At 60.7% G+C, this 19,977-nt stretch overlaps 1 protein-coding gene across 1 annotated transcript in view; it reads right to left on the bottom strand.

Moving 5' to 3' along the window:
• TAFA5 (TAFA chemokine like family member 5) overlaps positions 1 to 19,977 on the bottom strand; it is a 192,125-nt gene that overhangs the window by 30,953 nt on the left and 141,195 nt on the right. The gene's annotated exons all lie outside the window — the stretch shown is intronic.

Below are 19,977 nucleotides of genomic sequence, written 5' to 3'. Positions count from 1 at the left end.
CATGGCGGTGGGAGGGGCGGTGGGCAGCCTGGTGCCCTTCGGGGTGGCCGGGCCACGATTCCTCCCTGGTTCCCCATTTTGTGCTGCTCCCCAGGTCCAGCTTTGCCACCAGCCCCTCAGTAAGTGGTAGCAGGGGGTGTTGAGGATGGTTTCCTCCCTGACGGAAAAGCCTAGAAGCAGAGGCTATGTCCAGAAACAGAGGATGATTGTATTCACTTAACCCTCACTCAAGGACCACCGCAGAACAACGGGCTGTTCTCCAAATTAGGACCAAGTGCACGTTCTTCTAAATGCACGTACGACTGATTAGCTGCACGTTTATAAATCCGGGGCTGATACAAGAAGGAAGAGACTCCAGTTACAAAGTCTGGGTGCTCAGATCCGACGCCCACCACGGGCCAGACATTTCAGCTCAAAGCTAAGTCGTCAACATGCATGCTTCCAAACACACATCCTCCCCAACTCCGGGCTGCTGCTGGAAAAGGCACAAAACCTGCGATTTCCCAAGAATGAAGATGTGGAGTCCGGGTCCAGGCCGTGCGAGGACAGATGCGTCTTTGGGCACCTGCCCCGCGCTCGCCATGCTGGACTGTCCCCTCAGGGGCGGCGGGAAAAGGCGAGCGGGCCAGGAGAGAGCTTGGCCAGCCACAGTGTGGGTCTCGGGGCCGTTCCAGGGGATACAACAGCTCATTCCCCTGACACCAGCTCCTTTCTAGGCCGTGCCACAGACAGGACTATGCCTCCAAAGTCACATGGCAAAGCCCTAACCCCTGGTGTGGGGGTCCTTGGAGACAGTGTTTTATAGAAATCCTTCAGGTTAAGTGAAGTCATGAGGGTGGGGTCCCGATCTGATAGGATCAGTGCCCTCGCGAGCAGAGACACCGAGCCGTGCGAGGCCTCCTCCAGCACCTGGGCCGGCTGGCCCGTCCTCTCAAACTCCCGGCCCCCAGGGCGATGAGAAGGCAAACGTTTGCTGCTGAGGCCGCCCAGCCCGTGGTGTTCTGTCCCCGCAGCCTGGCAGACGGGGACGCGGCGGAGACCCACCCGTGGCCGTGTTTCTCATTCCGCTGGGAGGTCGGTGTGGGAAACACGCCAGCCGAGCACCTGCACAGTTCCCCAGGCGAAGAGGGCACGCGCCAGGCTCTGCTCACCGGGGCACGGCCTCTGTCCCGGCAGGACCCCTGGGACGGGAGGCTGGGTGCAGGCGGGAGCCCCTCCCTGGACCGCCGGCACAGGAGCTCAGCGCCTTTCCCAACACATCCCCGGGGCCTCATTCCTCTCCTGCTCCTATCCCTGCCGGAGCCCCAAGCAGCATCGTCTTCCCAGATGCACCGTTTTGTGACAGTAACAGATGCCCCGAAAGGCCTGCTGTGTGCTTGCAGGTGCGCCCCTTACGCCCACAGAGAGGCTACGGGCATGGAGCACACACAGCCCAATCCCTGGAAACCCTGCCGGAGTGTCTGAGCCACGATCCTGACGAGTAAAGGGGGAGCTTCCCCGGGATCAGCCATGAGGAGTGGGGTGGAGCAGGCTAATGGGCGGATCGAAGAGCATCTGCAGCCATGCTCCCCGAGCCCCACCCAGGGGCACACGGCCATCGTAGTGGGCCAATGGTGCAGAACCTCAGCCCGCAAGGAGGCCCGGGGCCGCCCCAGTCCTTGCCTGAGGGTCCAAGAGCGGGAACACGGCTGTCTCAGGGACAGATGTGCCCTCCCGTGGCAAAAAGGCGATGAGGTTCTGCAGGCAGGGAGCCTGAGGTCGCACCGTCTGCGAGGCCCCGCACGCCGGGCCTGGGCCATCCTGAACGGGGCTGCACGTGTGGAGGCAGGTCCTGGCTTGTGCTGGGCGGCCTGGTCTGCAGGACATGTGGTGATGCGGGAAGGTGGCAGAGCCAGGCCTGGGTTCCCTCCCGCAGCACCGTGTGCTCACCCTGGTGCTCTGTCCCCCCGGGGAAGCACGGAGCTGGGGGCGGAGGAGAAGGTGTCGCTGGAAGGACCCGGCCCAGGCTCGGCCCGCCAACGCGCACGGACACACAGCCCTCATGGTCGGGCCACCTGCAGTCACTTGGACCGAGGGCGTGAGGGGGACAGACGCTGACCTCGGGACTCACCCATCACAGGCCTCACGGCAGCCTCCTGCCCCCGCCAGGCCCACGGCTGAGGCCCCCTCATCCCGCGACACCACCCTCAGTTCCACTGGGCTCGCTCACCTCCCTCGAAGCGGTGTGGGGCTGCTGTCTCCACGCCTTCCTGACCGTCATGCACTCAGCTGCGAGCAGGGAGACGTGGGAGGGAGGGAGCACGTGGCCCCAAACCTTGGCCCCCAGCACGGTGTGACCATGAGCGAGTGTGGCCACAGGCCAGAAAGGCAGGACAGGGAATGGGTCCTCACGGCCTTCGGGGGGGGAGGGCCACAAGTCCCGCCCACACTGCTGCCACGCATCTGACCACACACATACACGCCTGCTCACCCAAACACACGTGCACACATACACACATGGTGAAATGTGTGAACACAAGCAAACATGAATACACAGACCCATGGGCATGCAAACAGCACACACAGACACGTACCCATCTGTCCATTCACAAGTGCACACACACACACACACACACACACACGTACCCACCTTGTGTTCACAAGCACACACACGTGCGTGCACACACAAGCAGTCACTGACTGTCCCCCTCCCCCATGCCGTGGGGCAGCCTGGGCGTGCCGGGTGCCAGGCTGGCCGAGGGCACTGCGGGGCCGCTGCTGAGCACACACGCCTTTTGTCTGCTGCTGGGCTTAGCTCACCCTGCCTGAGCCCACTTCCTGCTGGAGGCGGTCGGAGGCACAGCACTGGCCACCACATTCCAGGGACAAAGGGACCTTTCATGCCACACGTCACCACTTCCGCGACGCTCCAGCACTGGGGAGGGCAGTGCATGGGGCCGTGAGCGACAGTGGCTGACTGCTGGCTTCTGGGGACACTGGTGGCAGCCAGCCGTGTGCCACGGGAGGTGCCTTGGCCCGCGGCGCATCAGGGGTCACCACCACATCGCCCGTGCCTGTCCCTGGGCCCGGGGAGAGCAGACTTGTGCAGACGGGCGCTGGGGGCTGAAATGGAGCTGCTGCACCGACCCCGGGCCTCTGACAGGGCGCTGGCCTGGCCTTGGGGTGGTGCCACTCCCCTCTCCCTCGGCGTGTCCCCACCTGCCCTGTGTCCCCAGAGAGGCCACCAGGCACCCAGCACTCTCGAATACGTCTTGCTCGTGAACAGGCTTGCGGCCACAGTGTGGGCCCCGTGCACCTGCTGCTGGCCAGGCAGGGGTGTGAGCTCACCGTGCCACCCGCACACTCTGCCCCGAAAGCTGAGGGCCTCAGGCTGAGGCTCCAGGCTGCCCTCCATGTGGACGTTTAGGTGTTTCTGGGACAGGAGCTCTGCCTCAGTCTCCCACTGCTTCAGCCCAGGCACGTGTCAACAACGTAACGGGAACTGTGGGCACTGTGCGGGCAGCCAGATCAGGACACTGACGGTGCTGGGCCGGCATTACGGGCACAGAGGGACAGCAAGGCGATGGCTGGCCAGGGCTGGTCTCCCTGGTCTCGGAAGAGCGGCAAGTGGTCGCCGGTGCCGGGCATCAGGGAGAACAGCCGAGACGCGGAGAGCTGAGTCCAGACACAGCATGTTAGACAGCCCCGGTCCATTTGCTGGAAGGCCAATTTGCCAGAACAACATTCGGGCAGGCCGGGAATGTGAACGGGGCTGAAGACAGATCAGGGCAGCCCCAGAGTAACAGGGGCCTGATGGGGGCAGCACGGACACTTCCAAGAAAGGACAGGAGAGTGAACTGCCTTCGAGGGAAAGGACAGCCCTTCGGAGACAGAGCAGGGACGCGCTGATGCCCGCTCACACAGGGCGGCGGCGGGATCGGAGGGAGGGTCCTCCGGCCCACCAGCAACCCGGCCTCACCTGCCTCAGGACCCAGCCTGGGCACAGACACAAGTGTGCTGGGGAAGCACCATCTTCCTGTGAGAGATGCAGGGGGTGGTGTGGCACCTGGTCCACGTAGGGCCTAGGGCCGCACGCAGTGGGGACCGATGAACACAGCCAGGAAACTCTCTCCACCACCCCTGCCCCCAGCTGGACCCCGAGAAGGACCAGCTAAGGGGGCTCCCTGCCCAGAACAGGACTGGGTGGGGGGCACAGAGCCTTGGAGCTGGAGGGGTGGGGTCTGCGTCCGTTACTCTGAGCTGGATGCTCTCATGACTGAAGGGTAATATTTCCACAGAGCCCCTGGTCCTCTCCTGAAGCAGCTGGAAGCTTTCATCTGGGGCCAAGATGGGCGGCGAGTCCAGCTGCGGAGTCCCTGGCCCCAGGCAGGGGTGCAGTCAGGGCCCCTGCTCTCTGCCCCTCACATAGTGGCTCGGGGGCACGATGCACACGGCCCTCCCGCCACACTCCCTGGGGCCCCCCTCAGTGACCAGCTGCCTGAGACCAGGGCTGAGCCGCTGTCCCCGAGCACCAATCCCCAGGGAAGAGGCAGAGCCCGCCGGGGTCTGCAGAGGGCCCAGCCGGCATCGGGGCCCCGTGACCATCTCCCCCGAGAGTCCTGGACCTCAGACACATGGCAAGGACCCGTGTCTCCCCCAGCTAATTGTATGACATCAGGACAATGGCGGTCAGAGCATCATCCTTCCAAGGCCTTTTCTAGAGAAAGCTAGGGACCTGCCCCCACCGGGAATCAGCTTGGCCATCCTGGTGGTGCTCCCCATTCTTATGGGTGTCACCCCACACCAGTGAGAAAAGGCTCTGCAGGGTTTGCACAGGGAGAGAGGGTGAGTGCTAGGGCACCTCGTGTCACATGGCAGGTGGCCCCAGGGCCGTGGGGCGCAGCGCCCGGGGACACACACCCCACACGTGCGCTGCTTGCTCCCCTCCAGTCCAGGAGGAGAGCATGCGGCAGGACACGTGCAGGGCTCTGTCCCCAGCCCCCGTCGTGACTGGATCATGCAGCGAGGCAAATGTGTCTAGGGGCATGAGAAGCTCCGGGCAGGTACTGGGAATGCTTCTGGATGGCTCTAGGTGAAATATAAGGTCTGCTCACAACACACAAAGATGCACAATGATTAGCCCGATTTCATACAACGTGCCCCCATGCATGATCAGCATCCCCAACCTCACAGCCTCCAAGCAAGTACAGGAGGAAGTTTAATCGTGGAGCGAACCTGCAGGTACGTCCCTGTGCTAGAGCTGTGTCTTCCCCAAACATCTACCTTGTAAAATGAATGCCGCAAATTTAAATTGCATTGGTTTTGCAGTTTTGGTTGTGTTTAATTTACAAATGGATTCACTTTATTCCAGTTTAAGGTCTGGTGAGGGCTCCCAGCTTGGCATTTGCTCATATTCCAGCAATATTAAAATAAAAACGATTTAGGTCAATAGTGAGGGACCCAAGGAAGTAGCTTCCCCTTAAAAGGAGTTTTCAAATGATTTAAGTCCCAGGAACACTGCTGCCTGCCCGTGACTAGCCGGTCAGAGAAGGAGGCAGAGCTGGTGCCTGAGATTGTCCAGAGAGGGGCTGCCCTGGACATACACGGAGCCTCCATACCCAGCGGACCAGCCTGGGGCTGCAGAAGGGAGCCCACGAGGAGCCTGCCCTGTAGCCCACCACCCTTTCTCCAGCCAAAGGGGCTTTGGCCTCCTGTGACAGCCTCCTCTGGGGGCTCCCTGCGGTGGCCCCAGCCCAGAGACATGTGGGTCTGGATGCAGGTGTGTGCAATGCTCATGGACTGTGGGGTAGCCTTTGTTTCCCACTGTCCCACTGGCCCCTCCAGTGGGGGAAGTGTCTCCCCTGGGGTTCTGATAGATCCCACAATTCATTTTAGTCATTTGGGTAACAATATGCTACGTCGCTGCCAGGGTCACGCAGTAATTAGAGCTGGCCCCAAGCTCGATTAAGCACTGGTCCATCCCTGCCCACAGCTGGGCTCACCCCTCCATGGAGCCTGGTCAGCTGCTTCTTTCTCCTTCCTCCCAAATGACCTGTGAAGGGCAGTGTGGAAAAGGGCACAAGTGGTTGTTGCCACATAATGGCACCATACTGAGCCTGGGGATGTTCAATCCTGGTTCTGCCTTTCTGGAGCACATCCAGAAACCTCAAAGGCCCATGGGTCTGGTTGCAGTGTCTTCTCTGCTACCCTCCCTTTACTCTCAGCAGATCTAGCTTCTCAGGCTCAAGAGGCCTCCTCATAACCACCACCATCATACTACTACCAACACCACACCATCACCACCACCATCACCACCATCACTACCACCATCACCACCACCACCACCACCACCATCACCACCATCATCACCATCACCTTCATCATCACCATCATCACCATCATCACCACCATCACCACCACCACCACCACCATCACCACCATCACCACCATCACCACCACCACCATCACCACGATCATCAACATCACCACCATCACCACCATCACCACCATCACCACCACCATTATCACCATCACCACCACCATCACCACCACCATCATCACCATCACCACCACCATCACCACCACCACCATCACCATCATCATCACCACCACCACCACCACCACCACCATCACCATCACCATCATCATCACTATCACCACCATCACCATCACCATCATCACCATCATCATCACCATCACCACCATCACCATCATCATCACCATCACCATCACCACCATCACCATCATCATCACCATCACCACCACCACCATCATCACCATCACCATCATCATCACCATCACCACCATCACCATCATCACCATCACCATCATCATCACCATCATCACCATCACCACCATCATCACCATCACCTTCATCATCACCATCATCACCATCACCATCACCACCATCATCACCATCACCTTCATCATCACCATCATCACCATCACCACCACCACCATCATCACCATCACCATCATCATCACCATCACCACCATCACCACCATCACCATCATCACCATCATCATCACCATAACCACCATCATCATCACCATCACCATCATCATCACCATCAGCACCATCACCTTCATCATCACCATCACCATCATCATCACCATCAGCACCATCACCATCATCACCACCACCACCCAACTCATCACCATCATCATCACCATCACCACCACCACCATCACCATCATCACCATCACCATCATCATCACCATCACCACCATCACCATCATCACCATCATCATCACCATAACCACCATCATCATCATCATCACCATCATCATCACCATCAGCACCATCACCATCATCACCACCACCACCCAACTCATCACCATCATCATCACCATCACCACCATCACCATCATCACCATCATCACCATCATCATCACCACCATCATCATCACCATCACCATCACCATCATCACCACCATCACCATCACATCACCATCATCATCCACCATCACCATCATCATCATCACCAGCACTATCATCAACCATCAGCAGCATCAGCAGCTCCTGGATTGAGCCCTTGCTGTGCTGAGCATACTGACCCCCACCAGAGTTCTTGGTAGAGGCTCTCAGGAACCTCTTTCAGACGGTGCAGGTTCTGAGTACCCCTGGGACATGGAATCATGAGAAGCTGGGGTTTGAGCCTAGCAGTCAACCTGTAACTGCCCCCTGTGGCCCCTGTCATTCCAGCACAGCTCTCCCTTTTCAGTACCTCCCCGCATGCATCCCAGCCTGGTGCCTCCTGCCTTGTGCCCACAGCGCAGCATGGCGGAGGGCTGAGGACTCACAGACCTTCTCCTGAGCATGTGGATGGAGGAGCCCCCTGCATTTCATTCCTAACAACCTCTGGCCTTGTTGGAGGACAGTGGATCGGGAAGGCTGCTGAGCTGCGTTTGCATAAACCTCACACCCAGTTTCCTCCCATCAGCAGAGGACTCTGTTGGAAGCAGAGATGACAAGCAGAAATGCCTATGCAGCTGCGGGAAGCAGGGCCCCAGCTCAGCACCCCCAGGCCCAGTGGTGAGTACACAGCTACTGAAGGCCTGTGGGCACCGGGGAGCATCCAGCCAGGACTACCTGCCTGCCCTGATTTGGCCTGCAAGGGCGTGTGTCCTCCCCAGTCTATGTAGTCTCAGGACTCACGGCGGAGGGTGAGCAGTGCTGGGAAGCAGGAGGCACGGGTTCAAGTCTCAACCCTGCCACCGCCTGGGCTCCTTGAGCCTCTCAATTCAGCTCCTGGTTGGTTTCTCCAAGCAGATCAACAGAAAACACACTGCACCTGATGCTTGATGCTCCCTGTGCAGGACCTCCAGATGCCAGGCTGTGGGCAGGGCCTGATGCTCCCACCGTGTCCACATGGCAGTAGAAGGTAAACCTGCATCCCCACCATGCAGCCGCCCCAGGGCCTGACCTGGAATTGGGGTGTGACAGTGACACCCCAGGTCAGCCAGAAGCCTCGCAAATGCTATGTGCCATGAGCTGCAGGTTAAATGGGGAGCAGTAAGGACAAGTGTCCTGCATCAGCACGGGTCCCCCTCCCCCACTGTGAGTGCCGGGTGCGCTCTGGAGGGCACCTGCTCCTGCAGAGAGGCAGGTGGGCACTGAGCGGGGTGCAGTGCCCCAAGGCAGGTGCTCGACAAGCACCGAGGAAACACCCAAGCACAGACAATGCAGGCACAATCACTAAACCCAGCTTCTCAGGTCAGCTGCTCACTCAGGTGTCCACAGCAGCTCCCCAGGAGCAAGGGGTCCAAGCGCGGACTTGCCCCCTTGGCCCTTAAAGCCCATGAGAGTACAGCATCCCGGAGCCTGAGTTCTGGCCTCCTCATCTGTGCCAACCCCAGGATATTCTGCCCTAAGTGGGATCACATCCTGTGTCCACCCGGCCTCCCAGGCCACCCTCTCTCCTGGCCCCTGAGCCCACGGGACCACCTGCCAGGACCAGCAGGTCCCCCTCCCCGGGGACACAGCCCACGGACGCCCTCATTCCCCCAGAGCAGTTCTGCAGCTGGGCCACGTAGGCACTGGGACCTGGAGCCCACACCAAGGGCACCGCGATGCCTCGGAGCTCACGCAGAGCCTGGCACACCTTTGGGGTGCACCCTGTGCATCCGAGTTCACAGAGCGCCGCCCCCCACTTCCACCTGTCCAGTGCAGTCCTCGATCAGAACGCTGACTTTACAGGCAGGAATTAGCATGAGACCCGAGTCCAGGAAGGCATCCTCGTCCCAGGAAAACAGGTGAGCACAGCCTGCCGGGAGCTCTCCAGCTGCCCTGGCCTGGGCTCTCCCCCGTGAAGATCCGCCCCCGGGGCTGGGCCGGGAACCGGGCTCCCAGGCAATCAGGCTCTGAGCTCACTCGGACCTAATAACAAGCAAAACGCTGAGCCATTTGCTGAGTTCATTTACCCTCCAGAAGGGTAACGGTGCTTTACTCATGTGATTTCTCACGAATCCTCCAAACAGCCGCATCTTTCTCCAGAGGCCTGGGAGCCTTCTTTTATTCAGCTAACATTCCCTGAGCACTTGCTCTGTGTGAGCATGGCACTGCACCAGCTTCTGGGGCAGCACCGTGGTCCCAGGGGGAGGCCCTCGGCCAGGAGTGTGAACCCCTTCCAGGCCACAGTTCTGAAGATGTCCGCCAGGGAAGACAACCGCGAGGGGCAGAGAACGCTCAAGGTGACGGCATAGTCTGGACAAGCATGTGAGGTGAGGCCCCGTGAGGAGGGGAAAGGGCAGGAAAGGCCATCATGGAGCCCTTGTTGATTACAGGTAACTTGAATTAATGACCTCATCAAGCCCCAGGGCCCTCCTTCAGGGAGGGAGCACGAGCCCCTTTCACAGACGGGAAGACTGAGGCCTGGGAGTTTCTGTCTCCTGGCTCTTCTCTGCACCACCAGGTGAGTGCCGCCCTCCAAACGGGCCCCCCACCCTGCCACCACCACTCCCGTAGACCCCAGGAGGCCAGGGTAAGGGGCCGCTGCTGGTACCCAGGTCCAGAAGCTTCTGAGCTCGGCCCCCCTACCCTGCCCCCAATCTGCTCCAGCAGCAGGAGTCCTACCTGGGTTCCCCGGTGCTCCTGGGGCTCAGACCTTCCGGGATGCCCTGCCCCCTTGCTCTTCTGCCCCCAAGTCTCCCTTCTCCCATGCAGGCATCCCCACTCCTGAAACCCTCTCCTCCACCCCCTCCCCCTTCCACCTCTCCCCTCCAGGACGGCCCAGTGGTGTCTCTGTGGTGGGCTGCGGGGGTCTTCTGTCTGACGGCCTGACCCAGCACGGTGCAGCACCACCCGCAGCTCTGTGAAGGCTCCCGGGGCAGGAAGGAGGGTGCATGGACAGAGGGAGACACACACCGGAAGGCCCCTGGCCCACCTGTGGCCCAAGTGGTCATGGCTACACAGATGCTTAGAAACAGAGTCCGTGCAGGTGTGGACCCAGCGTGGCACTGGCATGAGGGCAATGGGCCTGGGGCCGGGCAGCCTGCTTGCTCCACCTCCCTGACGGCAAGGGAGTCCTAGGACTGGTGTAACCGCCCCCATTTCACTCCTCCCATTCCTGCCCATCAGGGGTCCACGGGGGATGAGCGTGAGGGTCTCAGTGGACCCCAGTTCAACCAGCTCACCAGAGCCACGAGCACTTCCCATGGCCAAGGTGCTCACGCTTCACGCTGTGGACCATGTGTCCGTAAGTGACTGAGCGGGGCAGTGTGTTTGTGTGCACACACAGACGTGATGCACACGTGTGTATACAGTGCACACACGTGTGCTAGCATGCAGACGTTGTCCAGTTTAGGAACCGAGCAGCACGTGTGGGAAATGCAGAGCCAGCTACAGCCCCGCCAGGTGGGAAGGACCTGGAAGTTCCCTCTTGGTTTCCTGGCACAAATATGCCTCAGTGCCACCCCCTTAGAGGGAAGTTCAGCAATACCACCCCAGCAGACTCCCTCGCCCGCCCCGATCCGGACGGAGGGCCGCAGACGCAGCTGGGCCCGAGGCACTGGAGTCTGGCCGACGGCAGTGTCCACGCACAGAAGTGACAGTGCCCGGTGCGCTGCCGCTCCGGCCTGGACAGATGGACAGGGACAGACGTGCTAATTTGCCTGGGCACCACGGAGACTGCGCGGCTCCACCTGACGCCAGGCTCTCCGCTGCTCATAAACTGCATGGCTCCCTTTAGAATAAACTGCTTCTTCGTTTCCATTAGCGTATGAATCTGCTTACTTTACTCAACAGCTTGGAAAAATGAATCATCCAGAACAAAGCCAGTGGGGCTGCAGGAGGGCTCCGGCCACATTCCCCGGGGCGATCACACACAGACCCGGTCCCAGTCTGGCCGAGGTGAGGGCGCGACCCTCTCCGGCAGGCCTGACCCAGACGTGTACGTCCCCCGAAGCCTCCCAGATCTTGCCGGTGACACGGGGTCAGGCCGCATACCGGGAAAGGGGTGGCTGACAATTAATACAACACGGATTATAGGTACACACACCCTGACCCACAGGAGTCAAACATTAAGCGGGACATACAAAGATTTCAGAAAAATCTGCCCTGTAAAGAGCTGATGCAGACCCTGAGGCCGAAGTGAGCCAGGATCTTGGAGCGAAGGTTTGGAGGGTGAGGAAGGCCCTGGGCTCCCATCTCTCTGCTCCACGGGGCTGTATAAGGTGCCTCCCGGCAGGAAGGCCCACGGGGCTGGGAGGTCAGAGGGTGCCATGGGTGGTCCCCAAGCTGTCCTCAGCCTCCCCTCCTGGAGCCCACTCTCCGCCGGCCCTCTCTGGGCAGCCTGGCCCTGGGGGCGAGGGTGAGTCACCTGAGCACTGCCCTGAAGGACAAGGACAGTATTAGGACAGGTGACTGGTACATGGGGACATGGGTGCCGGCTCTGGGGTGCACGGTGAGGTACCACCTGGCCTGGGGAGGGCCGGGGGGCCATGTGGAGATGAGCTAGCCCATCCAGACCTCCCTGGACCCTACGCCACCTGCAGGGTCAGCCGCACTGGGCTTGGGATAACAGAAAGCTAGAATCTCCGCAGGGACACCCCCGTGGCTGTGGGAGACATGTGTATGCTCTCGCCCCCAGAGGCACCTTCTATGCTCCAGAAATGATCACCGGAAACACCAAGGCTCAAGGCAGCGTGGGATGGAGCAAGGCCACCTGGCCCTTGGGGAATTCCACACAAGCCCCTGGGGTCATGCGTGAAGTCTGAGGACACGGGGACACCTTGCCGGTCCTCCCAGGGAGTCCCGTGCTCATTTGTTGCTCTGATTGCTGCCGATTGTTACTTAGCAAGGACTGAATAGCCTTATCTCGACGTCACAGAGGGGGACCCGGGAGCTCAGAGGGTCAGGAAACTTGCCAAGGTCACACAGCTGAGAAGTGACCATGCAGGGGGCTGAGCTCTGGTCAGCCCAACCAGAGCCCCATGCGCTCTGTGTTCTGTGAGGCCCGTGGGCGGGAACCTCGAGGGGCCTGCCAACCGGCGCCCACGGGCAGCAAGAGCAAGAGCAGCGGGGACACAGCGGAAGGAAAAGGGAGATGTGCCCAAAGGCAGGGCCCAGGACAGCGTCCGCAGGCAGGCCCGCGGGTCCATGTCCCGTGGGGCCACCCACAGCAGGGCCCTGAGGGGGCTGCCGGCCCTCTCTGCGCCCCACTTCCCCACCTGCCACATGAATGACAGCACGGCAGGGCGGGGCTGGGGAGGACGAGTGGGCGGCGTGGAGCGAATCGGAAGGCCTCGTGGCGCCACGTGCTCAACAGCGGGCGGGTTGCCGCACGCATGGTGCTGATGGTCGCACACGGCGGTGGCCGGCCGCGCGGCAGCCCTACCACTGGGGCAGGACCACACCCGATGACCAGCGCCGGGGGCCACCGGGGATGACAGCGCAGTGACCCTCACACACTGGGGCAGACTCCCCCTCCCGCCCCGTGTTGCATAAAGGGCCTTCTGCTGGAAGCCAGCAGGGTGACTTGTCAAATTCCAGAGCTCCTCCATGACGGCGCACCCTTGGTCCTCCACAGAGGCCCCATCCACGCAGACACAGCTGTGGACGCACACGGTGGGGCGGGGGGGGGAGTTACCGGGGCCGGAAGCACAGCGGGACTCAGGGTGAGGGCCTGGCCAGGCCTCCACTCCACGGCACCGCCCCAGGCCCGGGCAGCCACACACACGCAGGCTCAGCTCGGTCCTCTCCGTCTTGGCCTGAGTTGGGGGGTCAGCCTCCAGCCCTAAGATCTGAGGGCTGGCAGTGGGTTGGGGGGCCCTGCAGCCCCCTCACACAGCAGACACACTGATGGGGCCATCTGTGCCAGGTGCGGCCATGGAGACCATGGGGTCCACGCAGTGGTGGCCGCACTGACCGTACCCCAGAGCGAGGCTGGAGTGGAGGCCAGCAGAGGGACAGCCCAGCCGGAGGGCAGGGGACGGGCCTCAGGAAGAGAGCAGGCTCCCCTGGGTCTCATGCTGCAGCTTCTCCCGCTCCCCCAGCCTCCACGTGGCTCCGTGGCCGCCCTCCCTCTCGCCGCACCTCTGCCCAGTGTGGCTGCTGCCGGTCGGCACACCGTCCTGATGGCGGGCGTTCTCGCTGTTTGTGCTCTCGGGGTGAAGCTGCTGTCAGCACACCTTTCCTGCCTTCGTTAGAATTATTTTCTCAAGACAAATTTCTAGGAATGGAAATACAGGATCAAGGGTCTGAGCGTTTCCGTGGCCCCAGACACGTCCCACCAGCTTGCACACGGAACAAATTCGACCCCGAGCCCAGGCCTTCCACGTGTTGTGGATGCCTGTCTTTCCCACGGGAGCCCTGACCACATCCTGCACTTGGCGTGTGAGTGTCAGGGGAGAGATGGTCACAGGCAGCTTCCGACGCCCTTGGGCCTGAATAAATCCCTCCCACGAACATTTATTCTGACCTGGTGTGGAAGTCGGTGCGCAGTAACCACAGCATCTGGTGATCTGAGAACCACACAGGAGAAAACAGCGGTCCGGGCCCTCCGTGGAGAACGTGCTCCTCAGTCACTGCAGGGACCCAGGGCTACCAGGGGCGGGGGGGGTGTGGGGCGGTCTCGGCGGGGGACCCCTCCCCCCCATCAGCACAGCACCCAAGTGGTGCCTTGTCCCGGCCTGCACCATCCTCACAACAGGAAGCCTCTGGGGGGTGAATGAGGGTCTGGGGTCCTGGGGCTCTCATCCTGGTGGGCCACCAGATGACCTGGGAGCATCCAGCCCCCAGGGGGCCTCCAGGTCCGACCGCGGGCTCTGGGATGCTCCTGCTCCCGAGACCTGCAGACCCTCACAAGGGCCTCCAACAGAGAGGAAGGTGAAGAGACAGACACCCGTGTCTGTCTCTTGCAAAAACCTCCAAATGCTCCCCAGTCCTACTGAATTTCCAGTTATTACAACCAGCCTTGTGTGTCTGCTGCACCTAGGTCTCTGGGGTGTGCTATGCTGATTGCATCACAACTTAGAGGACCCATTTCACCCCCTCATCTTTCCCCCACTGTCAGGCTGTGGCTGACTCCTAAGAACTGGGTAAATAAAATTGCCTCCGATGGCCCCAAAATATGCCTCAGATCCTCACCGCGAGCCGGGCCTCTGCCAGGGTCAGCGGCTGCTAATAGCGGAGGTGGGGGCAGTAACTCACCTGACGTCCCGGCTGAGAGCCTAGTGAGGGTCCCCAGGGCAGCCAGGACAGTGAGCCCCCTGGGGAAGAGGGCATCTGAAGGATCCCCCAAAGCCTTGGCCGCCCAGGGAGGAGAGGCCAGGGGCTGCAGGAGGGACGGAAGCCTGCAAGCTGGGCTCAGGTTGGGATCCCAGAGCTGCAGAGTGTGCCCGCCCTTGGTCCAGCTCCCAGTCTGAGGACCATCTGACAGCAGGTGGACGTCAGCCCAGAATCAAGGCGTGAGGGCACGGCCCCCAGCGTCCCATAGACCCTGCTGCAGAGGTCTTGCTGGGTTGAGTTGGCAAAGGGGAGAGAGGACACCGGATTAACAGAGTGTCCCGGGCAGGGGACATGGCCACACCTGGCAATCCTAAGTCCTTGACGCAAGAGTGCCTCGTCCAGGTGATATGTGAAGGGCTCGCTGTGGCACACGAGGAGTGCACAAAGGAGGGCCATGGGGTACCGGGGCGTGGGAACAGGCTGTCACCATCACCCAGAGGGGATCGGGCCAGCAGCAGGGCAGCCGGAACGCAGACCAGGGGACATGGGAGGAAACCGGGGGGTGCAGGAAGGGGTCAGGGAGGGACCATGTGCAGGGCCTCATGCAGAGCCTGGCCTTCCCTCTCCTAGACTTCCAGAATCTTCTGTGACCTGCCCGGGTATGCTCCTGGTCAGGGGTGGGTGCCCCTGCAAATATGTCCATCATTTCCATCCAGGGGTGCCTGAAAGCAGGTGCCTCTGGTGGGTCAGTGCCCATCCACACACACCGCGGCATGGGCCCCCCATCTCCCTGGCCCTCGCTCAAGATGGGCACGAAGGTGAAGCCAAAATTATCACGGGAAGAGGTGCATCCATACCTCCGTAAACTAGTTCACTCAGTGCCCAGCAGACCCCACCCCACTGGATCCTCAAGGGGCCACAGCAGGAAGAATGCTCCTTGCTGAGCAAGGCGAGGCCGCCCCCAGCACTAAGCCAGGAGCCAGCAGGAGCAGTCCGCTGCGCCTGGGGGTGGGGCCTGGCCCAGGCCCCGACCCGCTCTGGTCTCCTTGGTTACAGGAGATGGAGGAGCTCGGCAGCCAGCACCCATGCAAAACAAAACATCTCGGATGCAGAGCTTTGCCGCTCACGGGCGAATGCTGCTGGCGGCCTTCCCTGCCTCCTCGCACAGAGCTGTCAGGGCCAAACGCAGGAGGCCTGTGAGCTCCAGCCCGGAAAAACCCACTGGGAAAGCAAGGGGCTGGGAGCAGGCTCGGCTCGGACACCGGGACCCCCGAGCTCAGGGGGGCGCTTTGCCTTCCAGGCAGAGAGAGGGCCACAATCACTCACTCAGGCTCAACTGAGTCCCCTGCCTCAGAGACACGGGCCCATCGTGAGGAGCTTGGAGCCAGCAGTCCAAGAACAAGTTACACTAGGGATGTCCACAGGAGGCCCCGGGGCCAGCTGGGAGGGCTTCCTGGAAGAGGCGAGGTTCAGGGACGAGGGAGAGAAGGCACTGCAGGCAGCGGTAGCGGTGTGTGGGGAAGACCCCAGGCGGGTGTGCAGTCCCTGCTGTGAGCTTGGAGCATCACAGAGGCAGAGGACACGCCGCTGCGTTCAGGGAGCTCCAGAGGCCACTGGGGTGGACACTGCCTTTGGGGTGAGGGCAACACGCTGGGTGACCAGGCCCCCGGTGTAGCTCGGCGACCTGCCAGGGTCTTCAAAGGGCCATGGTCCTCCAGGCCATGCAGGGAGGTGAGCAAGGGTCTGAGGGCTCACGGTTCACTAGCCGGGACCCCCCACCCCATGGCCCCCCGACCCTGCCAAACCCGACCTGGACCCTCAGGCAGCATTTTCTGGAACATGCTGCCCATTGTAGGTGGGTCCTCTGTGAGGTTCCAGCACGTTCAGTGAGCACCTGGTCAAGGGGTCAGCCAGCCCAGGCTCATGCCCTAAGGACTGTGTTGTGGGGGTGGGGAGGGCCACTCCCAGGAGCCCTGGCTAGGAGCTCCCGCCTTGTCAGGGAGAAGGGGGTTGTTTGGGCAGTTTGCCTGGCCCACCAGTTGGGGCCAAGAGCAGGGATGCAGCATCTACGGGGCCAAGAGAAGGGGCAGCCCCCAACGACCCCAGCTCCTGGTCCGGGGAGCCCCGTCTCGGGACATGCGGGCAGAGGCACCGTCCCCTGCGGGCGGTACCTGGACAAAACTCTCGTGGTGCCAGGAGGCTTCCTGATGACGGCAGCTCCACAGGAGCGTGTGCCAGGCGGGGCGAGTCCCCGGGGCATTCGTGCGCCCCGGCCCGCCGGCCTGGGGGGCAGGAGCCCCGGGCACAGAGGACCCTGCCAGTGACAACAGGAAGCATCCAGCTGGACAGGCTCAGGGGGCAGGGACTGGGACAGGGGAGGCGGCATGGGGCAGGCAGGCAGGGACAGCGGCCCGCAGGAAGTCCAAAGCAGCCGGGGCGCCCGCCGGAGTCGGACTGAGTGGCTGGGACGGGGCGTCTGCGTTTCTCACGCTCTGCCCAGGAGACTCCGACGCGCCCGGGTGCCGGGACCACCCCGTGGGGCCACAGCGGCGACCTGAGCTCCAAACCGAGAGCCCGTGCACTGAGTCCGCTCAGACTGTCAACCAGGACAGCTACCCGTATCACCTGGTCAGACGAAACAGCCAACCGACCGGGGGACTCACACCCTCACGTAACTGTGCTCTCCCTGCAGACACCCTGCCCATGTTTCTGTAACAACCGTTGGGAGCCTGGAACTCTCCACTGTGCTCTGACTCCTGGTCTGAGGTAGGAGCTCACCTTTTGGGGGGAACGTGTGTCCCAAGTAATGGATAACTGAAGTCTCCTGAACCCCGAGGCCCCGGGGATGCAGGGAGGCGGGGGGCTGGCCGGCCTGGCTTAGCAGAGTGGGTGAGAAGTCCCCCAACGCTGGACCGACCTCCTGGTCCAGTGCTAATGCCCCCTGAGTTCGAGGCAGACAGAGGTTGAGAAAGGGCCTTACATGTTCCCCCCAAGCCCCTCCCCCCACGCCACATGGCCGTTCCGCACGTCTGCAGCTCCTCTGTGAGCACCAGGTCCCAGGAGGGATGCCGGGGCTCAGGGCGGGAAGGACTCGCAGTGAAGCCACACACCGGTGGTGCGCGCCATGCTGCACACTCAGGCTAGCATCCTGAGTGCTAACATCCACAACCATCTCTGAAGTCAGGACATGCGGCTTGCAGGAGCTGGTAAAGTCAAGAGTCCCCTTTTAACCCCATATGCCAGGAAGGCAGGCAGGGAGCTCCCCACCCCTGGAGCAGCCTGGGGGTCACGTGGCTCCAAGGCCTGCTTGCTCACGGGCACGGTCCCTGAGGGGAGTGAGGGCCTTGGCCTGCGTGAGGCTGGCCCTCCACACGCCCGAGGCCCGGAAGGCAGGAATGCCCCCCTCCCGCCACCCAGCGCCAATTTCTTTAATCACTCAGGAGAAGAAAAATCTGCAAAACTCAGATTACATCTTAAAATTAGACAAAATTCTCTTTCTACAACTTCTAGACAGCATAATTTAGTGAGAACAGTCTCAATAATTATTTTTTCTTTAAATAGTTACAGTAGAATGTATTAATTTTCGCGATGGTTCTGATTAGCGTGATTCATTAGCTGCCTAGGAACTATCCCCCAGCACTCAGGAGTGGAAGCCTCGCTTTGTGATGAGTGTACCGTACCACACCAGTGGAAAACACTCCAAATTTGGGTAATCAAATTAGATTGAGAGGAAGAAGGGGAAAAAAAAAACACAGTTGTCATGAGCTATAGCTGTTTCATTATTTCATTAGGATTAAGAAATGTTAGTAGAGGGAGAAAAAAAAAACCACTCCAATCATTTTTCTTGGGCAAATTCCCACGAACTGACAGGAGCTACTGAACAGGGAGGACAAGAGAGGAGCCAGGTTTTAACCTCAGTGTTTGGAGAGGAGAGCGTCCCTCTCTGGCTCCAGGAAGCAGAGGGGTTCCTGCTGGTGGAGCTGCGCCTGAAGCCCCATCGTGTGGGGACAGCCCCCAAGTCCTTCACTCAGAGTTTGGACATCCCTTCATTGAACGAGGGCATCGGGGCAGCTGTGTATTAGTCTCTGGGGAAGCAGCGGAGATGTGGCCCTGCCTGTACGGGAGGGACCCAGGCCATGGCAAGGAGGCACTGAGGCAACAGCACAGACTGCTTCCCTGGGCAAGCCCGCGCCCCGCCAGCACACGGACTTACCCCACTCGGAGATTTCATGCACTGTGGAGCCCACAAAACACTGAGAAAGCCATCCTTTGTCTGTCCATCCATCCACCCATCCTTCCATCCACCTCCCCACCCATCACCCACCTACCCATCCAACCACCCCACCCATCCATCCGTTCATCGTTCCTCTATCCATCCATTTACCCGTCATCCATCCATCCACCCATCTATCCAGCCATCCATCCATTCCCTCAATCATCCATCATTCCTCTATCCATCCATCCAACCATCATCCAAATACACAACCAAACATCCACATATCCATCTCTTCACCTACCTATCCGTCTACCTACCCACACATGCATCCATCCATCCATCCATCCACCATCTGTCCATCTACCGACTCACCCATCCATCCATCCACCATCTGTCCATCTACCGACTCACCCATCCATCCATCCACCCACCTGTCCATCTACCCACATATCCATCTATCCAGCCATCACCCATCTATCCACTAACTGTATGTCCATCCATCCATCTGTCCGTCCATCAGCCGACGCAAATCTTTGGTGTGCTGAGCACCATGAACCCCTGAACTTGCTTTCCTTCCCCCAATGGTCAGAGATGTGTGGTAGCCTTAGACAGGGTCATGCTTACTGGTAAGGGCATATGAACCCACCCCTCAGGGATGCCTCCTCTCTTCCCGTCCTCTGGAGCAAGCTTCCGAAGGAAAGGAGAGGAGGCTGACATCCCTGTGTGGGCCACACCCAGTCTCCCTCTGTCTGACTCCGTAGCAGGCATGGCCTGTATGCTGTCAAGACCAGCATTCTGGACTCCTGGCCTCTCCCTCCTCTGAGCTTGTGCTGCGGTCCACAAGGAAGGCCAGTGGGCAGTGATGGAGGGAGTGGGGACAGCCCAGGGGGGAGAACCACCATGCGTCCACGAAATCAGAAGCCCCAGCAGCTCCTGGAACATTTCCTCCAGGCCCAGCCTCTCCGTCTTCCAACAGCCCTGTCCTCTCTGGCCTGGTGTGGGCCTGGGACCATGGGGCCTGACTGCCTGGGGGACCCTCACCTGCCCCCACAGCAAGGATGCCTGGGGGGCCTCTTGGGCTGACCGGTTCAGGGACGCTCCAGAGACACAGCTG

Source organism: Eumetopias jubatus, unplaced genomic scaffold (assembly GCF_037043125.1).
Source record: "Eumetopias jubatus isolate StellerSeaLion01/CBP00866 unplaced genomic scaffold, mEumJub1_p1.0 scaffold_8, whole genome shotgun sequence".
Lineage (NCBI taxonomy): Eukaryota > Metazoa > Chordata > Mammalia > Carnivora > Otariidae > Eumetopias > Eumetopias jubatus.
The sequence above is the reverse complement of the archived record's forward strand: the minus strand, read 5'-3'. Positions and strand labels throughout refer to the sequence as shown.